Genomic DNA, 25,123 nt, shown 5'->3' with positions numbered 1-25,123 from the left:
TACCTGAACATCCTTGTCACTGTTGCACACTCACCAAACTGCTCTATGGCAAAAGCATCATTGAAAGAAAACTAGGCGCCATTTTCCACCTCTAAGTAGCCTCTCGGTACTCCTGAAAGGGGTCTCCTCCTCTCCCTTCCTCTCCCGTGTTGGCTCCTTGTCCAGGTGTTGATGCTGAAGCCTATTGGACGCTGACTTACTTCCAAGCCCTCACCTCTCTAATTTCACTTATTTCTAAAATATAAAGACCTATTATTATTAACTTTTTATCAGGGAGCTAAAGTTTAGTTTTTGCATGTGAATGGGCCACTATTCTCCTTCCTGTATTAGAAACTGCCTTTTAAAGCTCTTGTGTTCTATTAAAATAACAATATCAAATTATGTAAATGTGCTAATTGCTTTATTGAAATTAATACCCTTATTTAGCAAGTTAAATCTTGCAAAATGGCCATTTTTATTAAAAATTATGGAAGTGTGCTGCCTGTTTAAAGGCTAATGTAATTGGGTGAACCCAACAACTGGGAAATGTCAATTAATGGGAGATTGTTAAATAATATTGTTTAAACAATCCATTTTCTCCTGTAGATTGGAATATGGTCCTGGTAAAGTAATAATGACTGTCTAAGGCCTAAGGGAAGGTTTATGAGTGTTTTCTTCTGCCCTGTTATTGAATCTGTCGTATTTTCTTTTCAGTTTGTCAAAACTAGGTTCTGTTTAGTAATAGAAATTTCAATTTAGCAGTTTATTGGAAATTACACTCAAAATATTTCTTCTCTATGAAGGTCTTCATGGCTTCTCTACTCCCATGCTGTGGGCACCTGTAGAAATATTTGAAGATATTTCATCCCCCCCACCTTTTTTGAGATAGTTTTCCTTTTAGAAAAGGATTTTGAGATTATAAAGACCTCTCTTTGCTCTTGAAGCATTGCATTCTCTCAGGAAGATAGGAAGTAGTCCTATCATGGGTCTTAATTTCTTAGCTTCTCCACCACTGGAAATAACTGTATGAAACAACCTAAAAATCCATTGTCTTCTCAATAGCCTTCAACTGGAACTGCTCATGGGTCTCTTCTTGCAGTGTCAATTTATGAAAATATCTTGTGGTTTCCAAATAGTTGTAGGGAAGGGAATTTTTGGTCACTTATGCAATTTACAGAATTGAGGTTAACTGAGGATGTTAGGATAGTTCTGACTGGGGCTGTGAAGACAAAGGTAATTGTAATACTCGATCTCTAAGCTCATTTCTTACCGCATATTGTTTATGAGGCATTGGCTTTGAAAACCAGAAGAGAGCCTCACGTTTCAGAGTTTCTCTGTAAACACTTGTTCTTACTGTCATCCAACAAATTTAAAGTAATCGTTGTAGGTGGTGGATTATGTATAAATTTCTGGGACTTTTTGTGATGATGAGATAAAGTGTTTATTATATGATAGGACACGGCTCTCCATTCCCCTTCCCACCCCATTCCCCATTCAACCTGGGACCAAACCATCAGAGAGTTTAATCTATTTAAATTTTCCTTGTTGATGTTGGGTATGTTTTCAGTTTGTTCCATGGACTTCTATAACCAATACTAGAAGTACTAATTTTATCAATCCAGTTGTTGGTGAACAAAAGCTTGTTTTTTTTTATTTGCTTGAACCAAAAGTAACATAATAAACTCTATCTTAACAGACTGAACTCCCATTTCCCCCCTGAGGAATTGAGCAAACTGGCAGTTGCATTTATCCTCTACTATATTTATATTGCATATAAATATATGCAATATGAACCGTAGAATAATAAGTATACCAATACACTTGGATTCTTAACAGTTTCAAAGAGAAAGCTCTCACAGGAAAATTGTCTGCTAAGTTACAAGATATTCCACACACTGTTGATACACAGTCTGGTGACCATTTAGTTTCACTCTGATTTCTACATCCTTTCAAGGATTCTTTTGACAGAAATACCTAGTTCCAACGTCCAAAGACCCTGTGCATGCAGTTAATTGTCTTACTGGAATCTTTTACTTCTGGTAGCAGAATACCAGATGAAAATCCAATGCCCATTGCCTAAAATGGGTTTTTATCCTCAACTTTTTTTTTTGCCAGTTCTATTGGGAAGAGTTCATTTTTTAGCTGTATCAATAGAATTTTGTGCGAAATGAAAGATGTTTGCCTCTGTTAGTTTCATGCGTTCCATGGAGCTGAAATTTGCTGGCACCTGCTGAGTGAGATTTTTCTGGTCTGTGTGCTAACATTTTTTTTTCTAGTGCATGATCATCTATCCAGATTTTTGAGATCTACAGCAGGTTAGTCTTTGATCTTGAAATTACCCTGAACTTCCTAAAGGTTGAACCAGGTTAGATTAGGGTAAATCTCAGCCCTCTAGACCTTCAGAAAGTAATCCTTTTGGTAGCTTAATTTTCTTCATAACAAAAACATTTTTTTTTAATTTTAACTTTTATTATTTGAAGGTAGGTTATTTTGCTTCTACCTTTCTAGAATATTTAGTATAATTGAATCTTTTTTCATGGACTCTGGGTGGTCAGTAAAGCATCCATCTCTCAGAGCTTTTTTGAGATAGGGCCATTTGCTTGTCTTCTAAGTGGTCCCAAACTACTGCTTTTAAACCCTTATGTCTTTTTTTTTTTTAATTTTATATAATGTTGCTTTCTCATTTGTTGCTTTCATGGTATTATCTTGTCACAATGCCTAGTGAATAGTAGGTGCTCATTAAATATTCAATGAATAATTGTCACTTTTTACTTCTATTGTAGCACATCTGGTTTCATACATATGGTTATATTTCTTCTTTTTTCTAATAGTCTATTTGTAATTTGTTCAGGTTTTAAGAAATCTAATAGACATATATATGACAAATTGATGCGCAAGTTAAGATTTAACAGTGTGTGAATAAGGACTTAACTCATCTGAGGAATAAAAAGTCATCAAGGGCTTGAACTTTGTGGCATCTGTTTTGACTGCTGAGAGGTCACTTTGAAAATGCTTCCTGATGTGGAACTGAGCTCTGAAGCCGCAGAATTGTGAGGTAGTTGAATTCCGGATAGGTGAGGTATTTTGTATTTAGCTTTCCTTCAGATGGTCGTTACTAGCACCTAGGAGGACTGCCAGAGCATGATATATAAAAATCACTAGGCCATTACGGTGTTTGTGCTTATTTTAATTAGGTTTCTTCTAGATTTTCTTTTTAAGCTGTCCAGGGAGAATTGTGTCCCCTGTGAATGTAATGTCTATTATGTAAAACTTAAGTGCTCTGAGGGTTTGGAAAGTGTAAAATTTACACTTAGGGCCCTGTTTGATCAATGTGATGAGATTTAAGATCAAATAGAGAGGGGAGAAAGAACTGAATGCATTATTTTTAAGACTTAAAAAGATAATTTTTTTTTTCGTGCTGCCAAATGGTTGACAGTTTGCTTTTTGGAATTTCAGCTGAGCTTTTAGAGTTTGCCAGTCAGATCCACTTCTGCCACTTATTGTGCCCCGGCTGGAAGTGTTGGGAGGACAAGAAAATTTCTCATTAGTGACGTGTAGTGACACTTCAGTTTATTGTGCACGGACGATTTTCTGACAGAGATAGATGATCTGGTTCAGGTTTCCAAGAAAATGTTATTCCATCACGGAATGGAGAAGTTCTGAACCAATCTTTCCAGTCTACAAACAGACTGTAGGCGCGCCGTGACTGACAAACTGATGTTGAACGTGGAGCCTTGAAAAACCGAAGATGCTTCCTTGTTCATTTTCGGATGTCGAAGGTTATAGGTGTCTGAACACATGAACAACACCATGTTCTCACGGTTCGCCACATAGTGAAACGTGTAGGCTACATAGTCCTGAGTGTAACCCTCTTCATTCCTTTGCATTTTTTTGATGCTGGATTCTTCTTTTCCTAGCAAAAAGTACTTTTCTGGAGCAGAAAGGGCAAAATAATTTTCTCTGTATTCTTTAACACCAGCATCTTTTCAGATTGATTCCTCAAATTGGTGTGCAGGAGTCCGAGAAAGGCATATTCCTAAGCATTTAGGAACATCTCTTGGTTACCCCCTAACCCTCGGGAGCAGGCAAATCTCCTTACTCCCTTGCCAACAGTGCCCAGTTTCTGTTTGGAAATAAAAGTCAGGAAGGGAAGATTTAGGCTAAGCCAGTCATTGATTCTATCCTTCCAGCCACATGGTCATGTGACCTAAGCTGGGCCAGTCAAAAATCCTCTTAGGACTTCGAACTCGAACTCTGAGATGTAGCAGCTCAGAGTGGGAGTCAGTGGGGTATAAAGGTATGAGGACAGAAACTGTTGCTGCCAGTTTTAGCTGCTAAGAGAGAAGCCAGCCTGAAAATGAAGGGAGCCCTCAAAAAAGGTAGAGCTAAAAGAATCTCAAAGTAGTGTAGGCCGGGTTCTAAGCCTTTGAATTAAACCATCCCTGAAGCCTGCCTTACTTCTAGACTTTCCGGTATTATAACCCAGTATTTTGCCCTTATTATTCAAGATCACAAAGTTGAATTTCCCATTGTTTGCAATCAAAAGATACTAAGTGGTAAAGCTACACAATCGGCCTTTTTTTTTTTTTTTTTTTTTTTTTTTTTTACCACTTGGTGCTATTATAAAACTGCAAACGGTACAAATGAAGTGTAAGGTCAAGATGGTTAGTTCTGATAGAATCTCTAGTCGATACTGTGCTGGTAAATGGTTAACAGCCTCTGGGGGGGAGAGTGGGGGCGGGTGTGTAGCAGTTGAGGATTTGATTTTCAGGGTGTAAACATTCTCACCATGGCCCATGTCAAGCTATAAATGTGATGCTGAATGTGGAATTTGGAAGAGATACTAACAGCTGGATCTTACAAGCCTGTAATAGTAACAGCATACCACTACCTCTATCCAGAAGCTGCTGTTTTACAGGTAAGAAAACTAGGATCCAAAGGAGTCCAGAGGCTTTCCTGAAATGACACGGAGAATGACCTGAGTCATGCCTGTCCCCTGATTTCCAAAGTCTCATTCTTAATAAGCTGATGATCTGGTTGGTGTATGTTTACACATGTAGCTGCTAATGCAAGCACATGTACTCCTTCTAAACAGAAGGGCCCCTGGTTTTCTGCTGAAGACCAGAAAACCATCTACATGTACACAAAGTTAATATTTCAGACTTTGCTGTCCATTTGATGAAGAAGAATCCCATTGTTTCATAATGGAAGCGCCTACCACTCAATTTACATGATCTCAACAGAACAGACGGGGAAGAATTCCTCTTTCCATTTTATACATGAGGAAATGAAGGTTCAGAGAGGTAGAAACTTGTCCAAGATCACATCTCATAAGTAGTAAGGGGCAGAGTGGGAACTTGACCCCAGGTTGGTCTGACTTCAGACATCATTTAGACTACCGCACACTGGGTGTATTGTTCTGGAGAGATCATGTTTCCACTACGTGCTTATGGGCTTTGGGGATTTTCCGTAACTTAGGAAACACTTGTAGGGAACAAATTACAATACCAAACAAAAATACAGATGGAAGCAAGGGCCATGAACAGCATTCATGGCCCCTTTGGGGTTCCAGTCATAGTTCTTCTTAATTTCCTTATCATGCAACCCATCACATCATCTTTGAGATTTGGTAGAGCTAACGCTTGAGGACTCACACAAGAAGACTCATGTCTTGTCTCAAAGGCCTTTCTATAAAATAGAACGGGAAATACTCACTTCTAGAAATAAATGGGAGTAATTGGAAGGTAGTTAAAATGTAAAAAGCCGCAGGATTGCTTATGATAGATGTCACTAATTATAGTTAAGAATGAGGCTGGTTAAGGAAAAGAATGCTCTGTTTGATCATCTCATCCTTCTCGTATCAAACAGATACTGTTCGTATGACTTCCGTGGCTTTTCAGTGTGCTCTGCCTGCATCATTCGCAGTGACTCTGCAGCTTTCAGTAATGTATGAATTATTTAAGTGGGATGATTAGCATAATCTGTACTGCACCCTTAAGAATACGGGGGCAATTAAACACTGAGCTTGACCTACTGCTCTCTTTTGTAGGGCAGAGAAGGATCCACACAGCAGAGGTGATTGCAAAAATCAGTTCTGTTCATTCTCCCTTTCTCTCCTCCTCTCCCTCCCTCCCTTCAGCTCTTTCTCCACATTGCACACACCCAATTTTTATCCTTCGAAACTGGTGGAAGACTGATTAACTTTGTTTCAGTCTTCATGGCATTTAGACACTTTGAATGAAAATTGAAAATGCTAGTCAGATACTGTCTCCGAGTATCTAAGCATCTGGATGTTTAGTGTGGTATAGACAGATTAACCAAGTATATCCACTGTGCCTCTAGCTCTTCCTGGAGTCTGCAAAGACAACAAATGGCTATAGGTAAGGAAAAAAAAAATAACAAAACAATTAGTTCTCTTACAGTCATACTGTGGAATGTTAGGCAGCTATATCCGAGGTGATTGAAAACTGTGGTCCAATTTGCTATAATATTTACACTAATTCTTACCCACTCATTCTGTGTTGGATTCTCAAAATGTACAGCTAAACAAATTACATGGGGCGCCCAAAGCCATTTCAGTATTTCAAAAAGCCAAATAGAAGTAGTACTCTTCTTGGTACAGGCTAACGTATCAAATTTCTCTTGGTTAGAAAATGGATACTGAATGAATGCGGTTTGGTAAACAAAATGTTTTATAGGTAGAAATACTTTGGAGATTTTCTTTCAAAGGAGAGTTGGGCTTCACATGGGAACTTATGACCAAGAAATTTCTATGAGCCGTCCCTAATAGTTCATCAGTACCTAAGTAAGGGCCATGCAGTGGTGAGCTGTAGACTGCGCTCACGGTGCTTCTATCTAGTGGGGAAGGAGAGAAAAAATAAATTGATAAATTAAATGAATGCTAGGAAACGAACTTGGAAATAACCACTTCTGCTTCTAACCAAAAGACATTTGAACACAGAAAAGCCATCTACCTATAGTCTGTGATTTTTATAGGAACCAAGAATGCAATGTATCTATAGGTAGCAAAAAAAAATGTGTTTTATCAAACCAGTTTACAAATCCTCGATCACTCATTTCTTTGAGTTAAAATGTTTAAGGTCTCAGGAAAAGATGCTATCTGCTCAGAGAACACGTCAAGTTGGGACGAAACCTTTAGAATTTTGCTCGAGTCTGTTGGTTTAGCAGCCAGTCACCTAGAACCTCTGTAGACCCAGGGCCCGGGACAGAATCCCTGGAGGTGTGATACAGGAGGGCTTTAGGAGAGGAAGGAGCCCCGAAATGTACCCGTCGAGTGAGGCCACCCCAGAGGGCTCCTGAGGAGTGTTGTTGCAATCTGAAGGCCTTGAGGCTGAAAGAATTGGCAAAAGGAAGGAGGAGGTCCTGGAGGGGCGGGGCAGGGGAGGGGGGACGAAGTGGCCCCACTACGGAACTCCAGTGAGGAGGCCTGCCTTCCCCAGCCACAGACAACCAGGGCCCGGTAAACCGCCACTGGCCCCGGCCGCAGAGAAGCTCCCCGTCTCCCTGCTGCATGGTAGCGAAAGTGAAGCCGAGTTTATGAGATTTGCCTAAGGCCACAGAATCCATCCGTGTCACACCGGGGATTAAGATTCAAATCTTTCCGCCTTCCAGAAAGACAACTCCTGTCGCTCCCAATCATGTCCTATTTTTAAGTTCATTAGTTAACCTCTGGGTACTTAGCCAGTACGTCAAAGCATTTTAAATGGACAAGTCTAAAGTGATCGTCCTCTCAGTGCCCACCGCCTCCCTGAGCCCCTGCAAAGCCCCTGTGCTTCCTACGGAGGCAGGCGGCTCATCAACAAGTTTCCCTGGGAGGTGGGAAGCCTCTCTCCTCTAATCAGAACATGCCTGTCACAGAGCGCCCGCAGCTACTGAACAGTGCCTGCTCGAAAGGGCCGCTGCCCTGGCCCAGGAGTCCAAAAGTCCGTCTTTTGGCAGAGGCTTAACTATCTGGCTGCCACTTCGGAAGGTCCATGCTGGTACCTCCCAGGAAGAGAGAACCCAGCTGGGAAGCTGGCAGTTGCAGGCAGTCTTCTCCTTCATTTCACTCAACAAATATTTAATGCGTTCCTGCTGAGGGGTCCGGTGCTGTGGAGTCTGTAGCCCTCTGGGGGTCTCCAATCGTGATAGGGAATCCAGACACAAAAGCGGGAGGCAGCCAGATGATGCATGGAGGCTCCACATAATGAAGAACTCGGCAGTCAGGGCTGCGGGAATTAAGGGATTTTTCAGGCCTCTCGATGTAGCATGGCTCTTGCAAAAAAAAGACCACTGGCAGCAGTGAGCAGGGACCCAAAGAAAGTGTCCCTACCCTGTCAGGGTTCTCTCTATCCCTTAAAGACACAAGCAAAGTATAAGGCAACATTGGACTTCGGGTGAAGGGAGACCTCCTAAGAAGATGAGGACCCCTCTGATGCATGAGATTCTTTTCCAGATAGTCTCATGGGGGCACTAAGCAGATCCGGATCCCTCTGGCGTCAGAGGGAAGCTGCGGGAGGCCCCAGCAGGCCTGGAGGCTGTTAGTAAGTCCTTCCATTTGGAACTCCTGGCTTCCGTTTGCTTCTTGCTCACTCAGGTCCATGGATGATTTTATTGATACTTTTGAGCATCTGTGAGCACCCCTAGGATGCCTGGCTCTCCAGTCTGGGCTTGGAGGGGCAGTGGATGCCGATCTGAGAAGGTTGGTTGCTGTACGTGACTGCTCATGGTCTGGCCATACAGCAGCATGGGAGAAGCTTCTGGCTCTGTGAAATCCTAATAGTGCATATAATAAAGTAGGATTAGGAGCTAGGAGAACACAAAGTGGTATGTTGGGTTTGAGTTTATGTTGTGTCAGGCTTATCCATAAGTCACACTTTGGATATGCTCTCGCTTCCTAGAAGAGACTTCCTGAGCTAGGTGCCTGGCTTTTAGAAGACGTGTCCCAACTCTAAATAACCATTAGGAACATAACTTGCCAGGTGTCTTTCCCCCCTTATAAAATGACAATTCCCACAAAGGCACTGAAAACATGTGCATTCTTTCTCATTGTGTTTTGAACAGACTTGTATGAATTAAGTGCTCAATAAATAGCTGTTAAAGGGATTATATTAGTTTGCTAGTCCTGCATAACAAAATGCCGCAGGCTAGGTGGCTTCAGCAACAAAAATTTACTTTATCACAATTCTGGAGGCTAAAAGTCCAAGATCAAGGTGTTGGCAGGTTTGGTGTCTCCTGAGGCCTTTGTCCTTGGCTTGTGGATGGCTGCCTTATCACTGTGCCCTCAACATGGCCTTTTCCTCTGTGTGCCCATCTCGGGTGTGTGTGTGTGTGTGTGTGTGTGTGTGTGTGTGTGTGTGTGTGTGTGTGTGTGTGTGTGTGTCTCGTACTAAATTTTCTCTTCTCATAAGGATGCCCATAAGATTGGATTAAGGCCCACCCTAATGGCCTCATTTTAACTTAATCACCTCTTTAAGGGCCCTATTTCCAATTACAGTCACATCCTATGGTACTGGAGGTTAGAGATACTAGAGCTTCAACAGAGAAATTTGAGGAAGACCCAATTCAGATAGCAGGGACGAATGCCATAAACAGGATGAAGTATATCACAGAAAATTAGTTCATGTTAAAGTGGAGAAATTGGAGAATAATGTCCATAGATATTACATTAAAATGCGTTGTTATTCCCTGTGATAATCCCACTCCCCCTTGCATGTTTCCTTGAATAGAAAGAGAACATGGTGTTACAGCCCAGCAGGCAGGAGTGGGGCTAGCTGGGCTAGCTCAGAGATTATCTCTGTAACTTGGGACCGGTCTTTCTATTTCCGGGCCCCAGTTCTTTAACAAGGAGGTTGGAATCATTGAGTCCCTCTGTGATTCTGTGGAAAGCAGACCAGAACGGAAAGACTCCTTCTGGCTATTCTGTTGGGCTAAGGACAAAACCTTCAGTGGTTCTCTTTCTCAAAGGCTTGTGGAGAGAAAGCAAAGTCTACCCTGTTTTTTCCTTGGTGGCATTCCAGTTTCGTGCTTCTCTACTTGGAGAAGCAGAAGTCTCTGCCTCAGGATGGGTCCTAAATCACAGCTTTGAAGCAACTTTAAGCAACCTCCTAAATAGGAAGAAGCCTGCAAATGTTCCGGGTGTCTATCTCAGTGACTGGGAATAGCTCTTTGCTGCCTTCCATCCGTTTCTTCCTGTGTTGGTGATGCTTGCCTTTGAGGGATACAGTGGTCGAGGCAGCAGGAAAGGCCTTAGTTCAGCAACCATAGTTATTAAACTTTAGTCCCCCTGCCAGCCCTGCCCCAAAGCTCGGAGTCAGTAATTGGTACAACAACATGAAGGATTGCTTTCCACCCTGTTCCCCTGACGCTTCCTGTGCTTTTCTTTTTTGAGTGCTTAATTGGGACATTATCTCGACCCATGAAATGACAAACCAGAAACGCATGGAATGTTCTCCTCCACTACCTCCAGTGTAGCCCCCAGGCAAACTGCAGTAAGTAATTTCTTGTCACCCTCTCCTACCCTTGTCTCCTGGGAACAGGTGTTCCTCTGTGTCAGAACTTGCAAGGATGCTACTGAGAGTACAGTCCCGGGACAGTGAACAGATACAAGGGTCCTAAAGCCTTTCATGAGTGAGGCGTGCTAGTCTAGAAGCCTGTCGTCTTGCTCACCATACTCTCTATGGGCAGGGTTGTAGCTGCCTTTGGGTTTGCAGATGTTCTCCCGTTTTCATTTTCCTAAGCAATCACCTATCGGAATCAACAATGACTTTCCAAATTCATATCTTTGCCTTTCCAGTTGGTGCCTTCTCTTCATTTAGTCAATCACATAGGGCTACAGAAATAGGGATGCAGAAACATTTGCAAATAATCGTGATTTCAGAAATTCGGGACCATGTGCATTTCAGTCTGAGACAGTAGCTTCTGAAATAGGCCGAATGGAGCTTGAGGAATCTTGCACACCCCCACCTAAGAGAAGGCCTCTCCTGCCTGCTCTTGGATTGTGCAGCCAATTGACATTTTGTTGACTCTACTTCCCTTCAATCTCCCTTTCTATATAACTTCAATTCTCTTTCTGCTAGGATTTCCCGTTTCTAGTCCCAGTGGCTTTATACCTCAGCTCAGCCAATCTTTGAGAAACAATGTCGTGCATCTGTCTTATTTCTTTTCCAGTCCATGTCCTACTTGATCCCTGTTCTACCTGTGCAAACACAATGGGGATACTGCCATGATAAGAACCACCCTTTAGTCTCCATTACTGGGCCCAGGGATTCACAAAAGGTACCCAACAGAGTTCAAACAGAAGTTGATTCTGTGTCCTTATCCTTAATCTTGGAGAAAAAAAGCACAATCTTGATTTTTCTCCTAGTGAGAAATAGCATCCCTGACCTGTTTCTTAATTCCCTCTTGATGATGTCTCCTTCCACCCCCACACTCTGACCTCATCAACCCCCTTCACGTCCTTCACCTCCCCCACCCTCTGGGCGCCAGCCGCACAGCCTCCTTTAGACCTTAGACCTTGCAGACGTGCCGAGCTCTTTCCCATCTCAAACCTTGGCACCTGTTTCTTCTTTCTGGCACACTCCTTCCCAATAGCTGTGGTGCATCGTCCTCAGCAACCTGAGAAGTTCAACGTGAGCTTCTCTCCTTGAAGAAATCATCCCTGGCCACCCTAGGTGCAATCATGTCACCATCTCCACCCTGTCCCTATCTTTTTCATTGTCATATTCTACTTTCTCCTTAACTTTCTTACTATCAAAAGTAAGAGCCATGTATGTTAGGATTTGCTATCATGGCCTCTTTTTTTTTTTTTTTTTCTCCAGCCTCTTTACCTATACCTCAGATGAGATACTCAACAAGTATTTGTTGAATGAATAGATTTAGAAGCGGGGTGTAAGGAAGGATGGACTGGAGAGGAAAACACATTAATGATCCATAAAAGGGAACCTGGAGAAATTGCCTTGTTCCTTGAGGGGTTAGCACTGAAGTTTGTAGTTCTTCAGAGGTGGCCAATCATGACCCATTTCTGAGAGGTGGCCAACCTGCTTCCGACAGCCCGGCCACACAGGGAATGCCCAGTGAGACCTGCCACCTGATCACAGTATCTTCTCTCCTGTCTAGGTTCTATCACCTCAGATTCAACCTACTGAAAACATTATCCTTACTTCTGGCCCAGCAGCTCCATTTACCTTCTCAACTACCATTGCATTGCCTCTCACTGCCCATCTTCTCATCTCCCCAGAAGAAAAAGAAACCAGATCTCATTGACACTTCACCATCTTTTGTCCCTCATTCTCAATAGATCAGAAAGGTGTTGTGTTACTTTAAATTAAACAGTAATGTATTCATTCAGCACCTGCAGTTATTCCTAGCAACTGTGCTGAGCCTATAAACAAACAGGACCCCCCCTCCCCACCCCCGTCCCCCCTGGAATGTAGTCTCCCTTTTGTGTTTTAATTGGATGAGAAAAAAGTGAAGGAGCGCCACTCTCTGGGGCCTGGCCCTCTTCACATGGAGCTTCCCTTTCTTCAGCAACAATGTCTTAGCCATATCTTGCATATTGTTGCCAAACTCATCATCCGAAGCAGCAATCAATTGTTCTCCGGCCTCTTCAGGAACCTGAACTAACTCCACTGGGGATCTAGAATTTTCTTATGCTGAGCTTTTGAAACTTCTCTAGTAATCTATTGCTCTAATTTATTCCTATGTTTCTCTAAGAATTCTTTCTCAGCCAAGCTATTCGCTTGACTGTCCCTTTAAACTGTTCTTATTCCTATAATACCTGGCATAGAATTTAGATTTGGATGAAACCTTAAAAATTATTTGGCCCAACTATTTCATAGTATTAAAAAGAAAATGAGGGGCACCTGGGTGGGTCAGTCGGTTAAGCGTCTGCCTTCGGCTCAGGTCGTGGTCCCAGAGCCCTGGGATCGAGCCCCACATCGGGCTCCCTGCTCCAAGGGAAGCCTGCTTCTCCCTCTCCCACTCCCCCTGCTTGTGTTCTCTCTCTCGCCGTGTCTCTCTGTCAAATAAATAAAATCTTTAAAAAAAAATGAGTTCCCTGGCTGAAAGTCAGAAAGCTAGTCATATAAAAATGACTCCCTGATTTTTAAGGCTCTCTACCCAGCACACTTCCACTTGCGCTTGCGAGGCGTGTCCATGTGGCTAGTGTGTTAGCAGCGGCTACCAGAGCCCAAATAAAATTTCCAGTGTAGGTGGGGACTGAAGGCAGAGGTTTTCTCCAGGGACCTGGGGAAAGAGGACCTTTGTAAGAAAAGGGAAAAGAGGAAGTAGACCAAAGAGAGTCATGCTGGCACATTTGAGTACCTTTGTTCTCCTGCTCATCCACATTTGCCATGTGGCTCGTCAGAATAGGACACACATTCTGAGCTACCAAATTGTTAGCAATCCATATCCTTGAGCTCATCTCAACACTGGAGGAAAAAACACAAACTGCACGTAGGTCACTTTTCTCTTTCAGTACAGGGCCTGGGTGTATGCTTACTGGAGGGATAGCTGAGACCAGAGTTTTAAAGTCCAATAATTGTTGACTAATGGTGCCTCAGTGGTAGTTCCAATATGCCAGTTAATGTTTCATGTCTCCTTACATGAAACCTCATCAAAAGCTTTAAAGCTGCTGGGCCCCTACCACTTGCAGAAGAAAACCTGGAGACCCAGGGCCTCAGAAAGCAGGGCAGTGTGAGCACATTGACTGGACGGGCAAGACTTTGTTTAATAAGACAAGGAAGAGGCACCATCCTCAAAATGCACTGTGTTGCACAGACCGTGATTCATAAATGGTGTGTAAGGTAACTATCTGAACTGACAAAAAGGCCAGCAACAAATAAATAAAAGAAAGCAGGCTTTTCTTTTTCTCCTCTGTGTTTGAAACCTTCCCATTAAGAGAACACAACATGCAACTGCAAACAGGGATCAGCCTCATTAAGGAGAAAGAAAATTGTTTGAAATAAACCTCAAAGAGAAAGAAAAAAAGCTGTCATTTTCTTTTAGGACACTATTATGTTCTTATTGACAAGACAAAAGAGTAATAAAGTTAAATTAGAGCAACAATAAGCTTGATAGTTGGGTTGGAGGAAAATAGAACAACCTTTGCTATTAAAAAAAAAAGAAAGAAAGAGTGGATGTTTTAATCAGCCTCTACTGAAGCAATGACGGCTGACCTTCCCCCTCATTGAGAGCATTCGTGAGTCTGCTCCAGGGGAAAAATTCTTACCTCACTGATACAATCTAGGAATATTAAAACTAGAGGGGAACTTGAATAATCATTATGTTGGAATATCTTATAATGGGAAGAAATGATGTCTAAAGCACTTCAGTGACTTGCCCAGGCTCACCCAGCTTTTGAATTTCAAGGTTACGTTCTAGAAAACAGCAGGAACTGAAACTTCCTGTCTCCAGACCTAGAATGCGTTTAGTCAGTCCTAGTGGGAAGGCATCATGCTGAAAAGAAATTCACGGACATTATTTTGGAATCAATCCAGAAGTGTAGTTGGGGATTCTGAGTATATCTGTGAAGTTCTTGAAAACTGATGGTCCCAAAGGGTCAGTCTCTTCCTTATCCGGCTGAGGTGTTGGGCTCCATCTTTCCTCCCTGCTGTACCTTAGCAATAGTCAACACCGTCTACCTCTAAGCTCTCCTGGTTGGATCAGAAGCAATTCCTCTCTGGCCCCTTTTCTGAAAAGAATGAAGCAAGATGACCCTGCTAGCCATGAGCAAGCTCTGAGACACTCCAGCTCTGCAGCGAGAGAGACCAGACACCTTGGAAGTGACAAGCTGTCCCTTATAATACGAGGGACAGAAAAAGAAGATGCAATACGAGTTCAGAAAAAGAAGATGCAATAATTTCTTAAGTACTTTGGGCCGTTTTCCTCTCCTGCTTCCCTCCCCGAGAAGTCTGGACACCTTTCTATTTGGAAAGGTGCATTGTGACATTTTCTATCATTCCCTCCACCTATTAATAGCTCTGGCTGCCCCAGGTGCTCATTTTCAAGACGCCCTCGGAGAAGGGGGACTTCTGGCAGCCGCTCTGCAGCTGACAGCTTTGGGGAAATGGCAGGTTTTAATTGATGTATTGTGGGCACCGTGCTTTCTCTATCTCTCTCTTTAGAAAAATGTGATGGGTTTAGTAGCCTCCTAGGACCTATAGATTTTAATATGTCAATTATTCCCCTGTTTTTGGAACTAGTGTGTTTGTGGCTGACTGATGGTCTTCTGGGTACCTTTTTGTCTCTGGGTGACACTGTGCACCAGTGTCAACATCACCTGTCTCTCTTTGAATAACCTCTCTAGACAGGAAAGAGCCAGCAAGCCCTGTAAAGATCCTCATCAGGACAGCAAGTCCCACAAATACTTCTCAAATGAGCTGCCTGCCATTGGTTAATAATTACAGTGAAATGAGATTGGAAAGCAAGGCTGGAGAGCAGGAATGTGAAGTACCCCAATTTCCCATTCCAGCAGGTCTCTGGCTCCCACTCAGGGAGACAACAGTCCCCAGGCCAGCAATTCCGTGAGCGTTGGCTGCAGGAGCTATCCCCGGTGATTCTGGCTTGTGGCCAGCTCTGTGAAGGCATCAGGGTATTTCCCCGGAGTCTCAGAGGAGGCCGGCTCTGCCACCATTCTGCCCAGTGAAGCCACCACCTCCATGTCCACTTCTGTGCAGAGTTCCATCTTAAGCCTGAGACTCTTCTCCCCATTTGAAGTTTGTGTGTGTGTGTGTGTGTGTGTGTGTGTGCGCGCATGCATATGCATGCATGTGTGTTGCGGGGGGGTAGGCGGGGGCCTGCGTCGTGGTTGCTTACTTCCTCAGTTTCCCTTAGCATTCTAATAGACCTTGAAAAAAACTGCTTCATTGAGATATAACTCACATACCATAGAAATCATCCATGAAAAGTCTACAGTCTGACTTTTCATCAAATACATGGAGTTCTACGTCCATCAACATCCTCCACGTTTAGAACATTTCCATCATCCAGAAGTACCCTACTGTCCATTTGCTCTTAATCTCGGCCCCATTTCCAGCTCTAAGCAACCACTGATGAATCTACTTTTTATCTCTAGAAGCATACCTTTTCTGGGCATTTCTTACCAGTGGAATTAGATAATATGTAGTATGATGTTTTTAAAGTTCATCCATTTTGTACATGTATCAGTAATTCATTCCTTTTTATTGCTGAAGAGTACTCCATTGACATGGATATACCACAATTACTTTATCCACCAAGTGATGGCTGTCTGGATTTTTTCCAGTTTGGGGTTATTACAATCTTAGGAACTTTCACATAACTTTCTTTGCATGGACATATGTTTCTAAGTTCTTAACTACCACCTAATAGGTGCTAACATGCCCCCCCAAATTATGCTAATCCCTTTCAACACATTATTTTGAGACCTTACAACTGTTGAGACTAGAATTTTAATTGGGAAAACAAGGCTTATGAAGAAACAACTCATTTGAAGAAATGTTTCTGGGGCCAACATTCCAGCCCAGGGTCTTTGCCCTATGCCAGGTAGTCTCACTAACAGAAAAGCAGGCTTTTGTGCTCCATTGCCCTCCCCCCTCCAGCCATAACAAAAGTCCCCAGTGTGGCCACTTTAAATGGATTTGAGGTTTGCTAATCTGCCCTAGGATTCTTTCATGTGGAAATATTCTCTTCTAAATTACAGCAGCCCCAGAGGTCACTTGCGACCCAGTTTTCACATTGATACATAGGTCAGCGCAAATGTATTAATTATCTGCTTTATGCTTAGCACCGGGGTAGGCACTGTAAGGATGCAAACAACCATGGTCCCCTGAGGGCAGTACAATGGGAAGACAAGACACACACACACACACGCACACACACGCACACACACATCTAAATTACGTAGCACCGGCTACAAATGTCCTGAGAGCTTTATTTAAAAACGTGCTAATACCCTGACCACTTACAATGCACATAGCACCTGCCTATTTCCTTTTTGAGTTATGTGGACACTGTGGGGCTAAATTACTAAAATAGAAAGCCCGCCCCTACGCAATTAAAGGAGCTACTGAGAAGATATTCTGTGGAAACATAAAGATGTTAACATCATTTAAGGCAGTTTATTTTTCATGTTTCCTAGGTAGTAACTGGGTAATCTAGTTTTCTCCAGAAATATATACACACATCTCATAAACTTTCATGAAGCACCTACAGTGTTCCAGGTACAAAGTGCAAGGCATGCAGCTTCAATAGGGAGCAAAAGAGAGTTCCCTGACCTCCTAGAGCTCGCACTCTTGGGGATAAGATGAATGCTCTGTGCTGAATGTTTTTGTCCCCTGAAATCCATATGCTGAAGCCCTGATCCCCAATGTGATGGTATTTGGAGGTGAGGTCTTTGGGAGGTCATTAGGTTTGGATGAGGTAATGAGTAGGGAGAACCCATGATGGGATTAGTGCACTGAGACCAGACCTCCACACTCTCCTGACCACATGAGGACACAGTGAGGAGGTGTTCGTCTACAAAGCAGGAAAAGGGCCTTCCTTAGAACACAACCAAGCTGGCACCTTGACCTCAGACTTCTAGCCTCCAGAACTGTGAGAAATCAATGTTGGTTATTGAAGCCACCCAGTGTAGGGTATTATGGCAGCCAAAGCTGACCAAGATGGTGGATAACAAATACAGAAATCATCAGAAGTTGTGGAAAGAGCTATGAAAAAAGAGGATGTCTGAGGACTTTGATACATCTGTTGGGGGCAGGAGGTAGTGGTCTCATGCCCAGATCTGCATCAAAACAAAACCTAACCAAGGAAAACAAAAAGTCAGAACACAACCCCTCAAGCCACTGTGTAGAGGAAGCATTAGCAGGGGGCAGGTGATGTATCCCAGTGGCTTAGAATATGAGGCTGGCAGGAGAGATGGAAAGAAAGGTACATTTAAAAACATAAAGCCCTTCCTTCTGTGTCTTTTTTAAATATTTTGCAAATCTTCCATAAAGATTGGCCATTTCTCTATCAAGCCTGGGTAACCTAATATATCAATTCTCCGTTTTCCCTGCCCAACTTAGTGATAACATATCTTCCATTAACCTATGCTGAAAGAGCCATTTCTATTCTAAGAATCTATTTATGTTCTCCTATAACTTTCTTACAGATATGCCTCTGGGCTGTAATACCTCAAGCTTATACCCAGCTGAAATGTGAATACTTTTGCCAAATTTTAGTAATATCTATTGGGCCTTTTCTGAGTCATTTGATCATGGGAGCCTGGGGATGACTTCCCTGTGGGGTAAGAAAAATACCCTTCTTTTCATTTGAGAGGACTAAAGCTGATTTGCTTTTTGGTCACTTGCCATCGATTTGGCCTTCAATGTCAACAGTATTCTCTGACTTTTATTTTCAATTATTTCATGAATTAACAAAACAACTGGTAATCCCAGTTCTGAAATTTCTTTTAATTATGAGTGTATGTTCCTGTCCTTGTTTCTGCTTTTTATAATCTTAAGTGAGGTACTTCTTTTATTTCAGCTCCTTTCTGTATATTTTCAATCCTTTCTACAATTCTTTATGAAGCTTTTCTAATTATTGGTACTTTCCAGTTGTCAGAAACCTTTAGTTATGTGATCATTTTTACTTAAATATTTCTAAGATGAAAGTGAAAGTCTAGTTTTACCTTTCATACTCTTCACATCTTATCAAACTGGATTTTTGAAAATGTGCTATCCTGTACTACTTCCTACTGAAAAATTAGTTGTTCATTTTCCTTCCAATTGACTGTCATCATTAACAAAAAATAATTCCCATTGGTCTGTCTCCTGTTTTTCTTTAATTCTCTTCTCTCATAAAAAGGATATATAAAATTCCCCCTACCCCACACTGAGATTAAATTATTTTATGATATGTGTTGAAAAGCTTTTATAATTCCACTAAGTTTCACTGACCTACATTCAAGGTGTTGATGTTTAAAGAAATTTCAATCTGTAAAGGCTGCTGGATTTTCATTTAAAAAAGAACAATTCACATGTTTGTCCATGTTTCTTCATTTTTTTTAAAAGGAGCCAAACAATGATATTGATTTTACATATCAGTTGGAATAATTGAATATCACTTTTACTGGAACTCTAGAGAAACTGAGACAAAAGTGAAAACAACGCTATTTAGGACAAAAACCATAGAAGGCATTACACTAAGAACTAATGGAAATAAAGTGATAAATAAGACCTGAGTCCTGCCTCTAAAAGACTTACACTTGAGGAGGTTAGGGGAAAAGGATGTTCACATACCCATAATAAGATGAACTTAAGAAGTTTAAGTTCAAGGGAAAGAGGGCACTTCAATGGGCTTAGTAGTTCCAGGAATCCTGTGTGGAGTCCTGTGACCTACATCTCCCAGGTCTGTGTGAGAAGAAGAGAAGCACAGTTAAGTCAGCCAATGACTGCGCATTCATGTTTGATATCTGTATTTTTGAATGAGTTTCTCTGCTTTTTACCCTAAATCTCTTAAACTATGTATATTAGATCAGTAAGGAGACCTCCCCTGCCTCCTTTTCTGAGGAAGGAAATTTGGAGAGGAACTTGAGATCTGGAACTGGCTTGGTCCCTACTACATTGCCATTCAGATGAAATCAACATTATAATAATCTCTCCTTTGCTTTGATCAGGTGTATTAGGCTTTGTCAAAAGTAACAGAGATTATTTTTTAAGCCAAAAAGGCACACAGGGGTTAATTGCAGTATTGATTCATTATTCAGGAGGAAAGTTATTAGCCTACCTGGAGAATTCTAACAAAGGAACGAGAGAGCCAAGTGACAAGTAGAACTAAATGGCAAACTAGATATCAAGCCCCTAGCAGAGGAAGTGGCCAGAATAGATGCTCAGTGAATACAATTTTCCATCCTTCCCCTGCTCCCACTCCACAATGATTTAGTCCTATGCTCTTATGTGTTTCAGTTGGTATTTTATTTTTAAGATTTTATTTATCAGAGAGAGAGACAGAGACAGAGGCAGGCAGAGGGAGAAGCAGGCTCCTTGCTGAGCAAGGAGCCCGATGTGGGACTCGATCCCAGGACCCTGGGATCATGACCTGAGCCGAAGGCAGACGCTTAACCGACTGAGCCACTCAGGTGTCCCTCAGTTGGTATTGATATAAACATGTGAGTTAAGAGTGTTGTGGGCTCTAGGGCCACCCACAGTTAGGATGTCTGATTCTCAGAGTTGCCGTGTTTCTCTTTGAACTTGATGTACCAAAGAATTTGGGATAAGAGTGTTGGCTTTGTGATCCTGTAGTGGTCCTTTTCTTTTGACCTGAACTTTTTCTGAAGTTTTGAGCCTGATTATAAAGGGAAGGAGTCCAGGTGTGGTACATACCTGCTGGGATGATTGATAAACCACAGAGGTAGTTTATCAAAAATGGCCAATAGAAACGTTGTGGGTTTTTTTTTTTTTATGTTAGTCACCATACAGTACATCATTAGTTTTTGATGTAGTGTTCCATGATTCCTTTTTTGTGTATAACACCCAGTACTCCATGCAATATGTACCCTCCTTAATACCCATCACCGGGCTAACCCATCCCCCCACCCCCCTCCCCTCTAAAACCCTCAGTTTATTTCTTGGAGTCCATAGTCTCTCATGGTTCATCTCCCCCTCTGATTCCCCCCCCTTCATTTTTCCCTTCCTTCTCCTAATGTCCTCCATGCTCTTCCTTATGTTCCACAAATAAGTAAAACCATATGATAATTGGCTTTCTCTGCTTATTTCACTTAGCATAATCTCTTCCAGTTCCAACCATGTTGATGCAAAAGTTGGGTATTCATCCTTTTGATGGCTGAGTAATATTCCATTGTATAAATGGACCACATCTTCTTTATCCATTCGTCTGTTGAAGGGAATCTCAACTCTTTCCACAGTTTGGCTACTGTGGACATTGCTGATATGAACATTGGGGTGCATGTGGCCCTTCTTTTCACTACATTTGTATCTTTGGGGTAAATGCCCAGTAGTGCAATTGCTGGGTCATAGGGTAGCTCTATTTTTAACTTTTTGAGGAACCTCCACACTGTTCTCCAAAGTGGCTGTACCAACTTGCCTTCCCACCAACAGTGTAAGAGGGTTCCCCTTTCTCCACAACCTCTCCAACATTTGCTGTATCTTGCCTTGTCAATTTTTGCCATTCTAACTGGTGTAAAGTGGTATCTCGATGTGGGTTTGATTTGAATTTCCCTGATGGCTGATGATGATGAACATTCTGTTATGTGTCTGTTAGCTATTTGTGTGTCTTCTTTGGAGAAGTGTCTTCATATCTTCTGCCCATTTTTTTGACTTGATTATTTGTTTTTTGGGTGTTGAGAAGTTTTTTATAGGTCTTAGATATCAGCCCTTTATCTGTATTGTCATTTGCAAATATCTGCTCCCATTCCATGGGTTGCCTCTTTATTTGTTGATTGTTTCCTTTGCTGTGCAGAAGCTTTTTATCTTGATGAAATGAACCAAAAGTTCATTTTTGCTTTTGTTGAAAACATACTATAACATAGTAATACAACTACACTTTGATTCTCTCTCTAGACCTTTGGGAGCTTCTTAAAATATTAAACTCATTAAACAGCCTGGTTTTTTTTTTTTTAAGTAAAAATGATGTGGGTAGCTGATTAAACATTATGGTAGATTCTAACTCCCTCCCCCCACCCCAAAATATGTCTGCATTGATACTTTGTTTTCAGGAGGGCGATACAATTCCTCCTTTGATGATATAGCTCCTTAGACGGTTTCTGAGAACTTAAGATATAATATTTTCTGATACAATTATGTCCTATTTCATTAGTGTTTCAGGAAATATGCCTTCACAGGGTCTTGGAGAAAATTTATAGGATAGGATGATAGCATGTAACATCAGGGAAACTTGACTTGAATATGATATGAGGAAAGGCTTCCCTAAAGAAGTGAACTGATTTATAGAAGGTAATCAGAGGAAGGGGTTGGGGGAGGAAGGGAGAGAAGTTGTATGTGTGGACTGGGAGGGAAAATCATGGGTTCCAGGAACTAGAAGAAGGACGGGGTTGCTGGGGTAGAAGGAGGGAGCAGGAGAGAGGAGTGAAACATGGTTAGAAGTGGGCACGGAACAGATCCTACAAGGGTTCCTGGATCATCTGAAATGGGTAAAAAAATCTATCCTCAGAAAAATGGAAGTCAGTGAAGGTTATAATGATCAGATTTGTTTTTGAAAGATCATGTCCGCCTGCCATGCAGATGAAGGATTAGAGGAGCAAGAATGATATTAAGAGAACCAACAGGAAGTTGTCAAATTGGGCAAGATGCCATGATGGCAGAAAACAACATGATGATTGTCCTTGTCCCTCAGAAGCTTACAGTCTGGTAAGGCAGTGGACATATGTACACAGAACTATTACAGTATAGTATGTGAAGTGTCATAGAATTCAGCAAGATCAATTGAGAAGAGGAAGAGGTCATTTTTAGTAGAATCAGGGAAATATCCTCTTACATGTTGAGCAGGATCCAAAGTCTCAAGTGACCTGAGATTTGTCTGTCTTTGGTTTTTGTCTGTTTGTTGTTCTTTTTTAGTTACAATTGCTTTCAGGATAAGAAAATACTTTAAAAATAGCACTTCTACTTTTTCTGGTTTTGTTTCTTTAAAGCCACAAATGCACAAATGTTATATTCAGGTTCACATTATCTTAGGCAAGGTAGAAAGCAGTTTTTTATTAATTTCCTTTTAGGAGGGAATAAATGAAATACCCATTTCTTGCTCCAGGTCATCTGTCAGTATAATCGGCAAGGGTCTTAGAGATAAAGCTTCTCTTTTTGGAGAACATACTGCTGCTGAGTCAACAGCTGGGATGCAGAGGCCCACACTAATGTCTGTGCAAATGAACAAAGACATGATGCCTTTACCCTGAGAAATCTGGAATAGATTGCAATTAGAAAGACCTACGCATGGTTCTCCTATAGCTCTTGGGACCCCTTCTTGAAACACCATTCTGAAACACACCTGTAAGCCTTTATCACTGTCCACACCTACATATGGCTCAATTTTAATAGGATGACCCATCAACTGCTCTGATTGACTGTGATGGAAAAGCTATTGAGCTCCCCTGGTGAATCTCTTTTGAAGAGAAATAGGCCGGGTTATACTGACAGCATGAGAAAGAAAATGCTGGTTGGCCACGTAGAGAGGTATTAGGCAAGCACCAGCCCATGATTTCACATTGTTTAGACTCTCAGCTCCATCTTTTTGTGAGCTTGGGGAAGTTATTGAAGCTGGGTGTCTTTGGAAAAATAAAATAGTTAGGCTGACTGATCACACAGGTGCTTCGCAAACTTAGTTCCAGATGTAGATTTCCATCCCGGAGAGCTGTGAACTGATTTTTCAGAAGGTTCTTTAGCCTCAGAACACTGACAAGTATTTAGTTATATGGGTCTATACACAAGAGAGTGTCTCCTTCATACTGATGTCAGGGAAGAAAAAAAATCTCCTTTGGAGCTCTATTTGAAAAACATATTTTGGGCCAAGCGAATGAGTGGCTGGCTATTTGACTATAAATTCTGAAATTCCTGATTGCTTCTAAGATCGAAGAAATGGCATTATCTGGCCTAAGAAATAGTCTCTTATAAGCTTGCATTCTTAGAACACAGCCAGAAAATTCTGTTCCATTTGAGATGATGCAACTTAAAGACACTGACAAATATGAAGCAAAGAAAGGTGATAAAGATGAAGAAAAATGTGACCATTGCCATATGAGGAAAAGTTGTTTAAAACTAACTTGGCTTGGTCTTTACAAGACTTAAGGACACATTACCGCTGTCTCAAATATTGTGAAGAACTATCAGCAGAAGAGAAATGAGACTTTCCTGGCTCTGCCTTCCCTGATAGACCTGGGGTAAATCGATTGAAATTGCAGGGAGCTTAATTTGTGCTCAATGTAGAGATGAAACTTCGGACAATAGTATCTAACCAAGAATGGAATGGGATCTAGTCTCCCTTGTGTGTGGAGTAATCAGGAAGAGATTGACTCATAATGATAAGTGAAAGCAATGATGGAGGTGTTTTTGCATGTATTACCTCACTATTCAAAACAGTCCTTTGAGGTCGACTCTATTATCATTCCCGTAGCACAGATAAAGAAACCAAAGCACTGTATGGTTAAGGCACTTACCTAAAATCACCCAATGAATAGCTGACAAAGCTGGGATTTGAACCTACTTGGTCCAGTTATGGACTCTGCAGGCTTAACTGTGCTGCTATATTGCCTCTAGGCATCAAATAGAAATGCTCTGGATAGATTTCTGCCTGAGCTTCCAGGGTGGTCTTTGAAGATTCTACCAATGCTAGTGCATTTTGTGGTGCCTCACCTAGGCAGATGAGTGGTGGTACAAAACACGTGCACAGTTCCTACGCACATGCCTACTTGGTCATTCTGCTGTAGCTCTGCACAGGCATCCAGTTGCCTTCCCTACACCATCTGGCATTGGGGTTCATTGTCTCTTGGGAGAATTTTTTTTTTGTCTGAGATACTGATGTCATCTGTGTAATCCATTTCAGCAGCCATGCCGTGACATCTTTAAAAATAAAATCATGAAAAATATCCAAAAACATTGCAAGAAAAAAAGCTCTGCTTTCTTAGTAGAAGGGATACAACTAGATCTTTCTTCCAAACACGATGGATAGCTGTTTGTTCTCTGCTCCATCAGAAATAGCACCTTGTGTGAATGTTGGAGAGAGATCTTGACATCATCAGCCCTTTGCCCATTAGGAAACACAATGAGAAATGGAAAGTGCTTTCCGGGACAGGAAAAGAGAATCCCTTTCCAACCTGATAAGATCTATATAAAGGTAACTGACCAAGAAGGAGCGCTGACCCCATTTCATATACAGGTTCCTTAAAATAATTTGACAACAGGTAGTTAAAATGTTAAGTATGCTGTGCTGTCAATCACACCCTGTCCTTCTGGATTTTAACGCTTGTTTTTCTTGAGGGAAGATGATATTTGAACATTTTATGGCATCCATCAACAAGAATGTGCACATGGTTTCAAATAAGGGTTTTCAGGCTTCTGAAACCAATTACTTCTGCCTAAGTGGGAATGCCAAAGCAGTGATGTGTCAGCAACTAAGAGTAATTTAGAATAATAATAATAACAAATACATGCCACGA

The 25,123-nt window shown here is 41.7% G+C and overlaps 1 protein-coding gene across 5 annotated transcripts in view; it reads left to right on the top strand.

Annotated features, from left to right (window-relative positions):
• Nucleotides 1-25,123, top strand: part of TENM2 (teneurin transmembrane protein 2) — a 924,727-nt gene that overhangs the window by 421,186 nt on the left and 478,418 nt on the right. The gene's annotated exons all lie outside the window — the stretch shown is intronic.

The sequence above is a fragment of the Eumetopias jubatus genome, unplaced genomic scaffold (assembly GCF_037043125.1).
Source record: "Eumetopias jubatus isolate StellerSeaLion01/CBP00866 unplaced genomic scaffold, mEumJub1_p1.0 scaffold_5, whole genome shotgun sequence".
NCBI lineage: Eukaryota > Metazoa > Chordata > Mammalia > Carnivora > Otariidae > Eumetopias > Eumetopias jubatus.
Note: the sequence above shows the minus strand (reverse complement) of the source record. Positions and strands in the feature narration are given on the sequence as shown.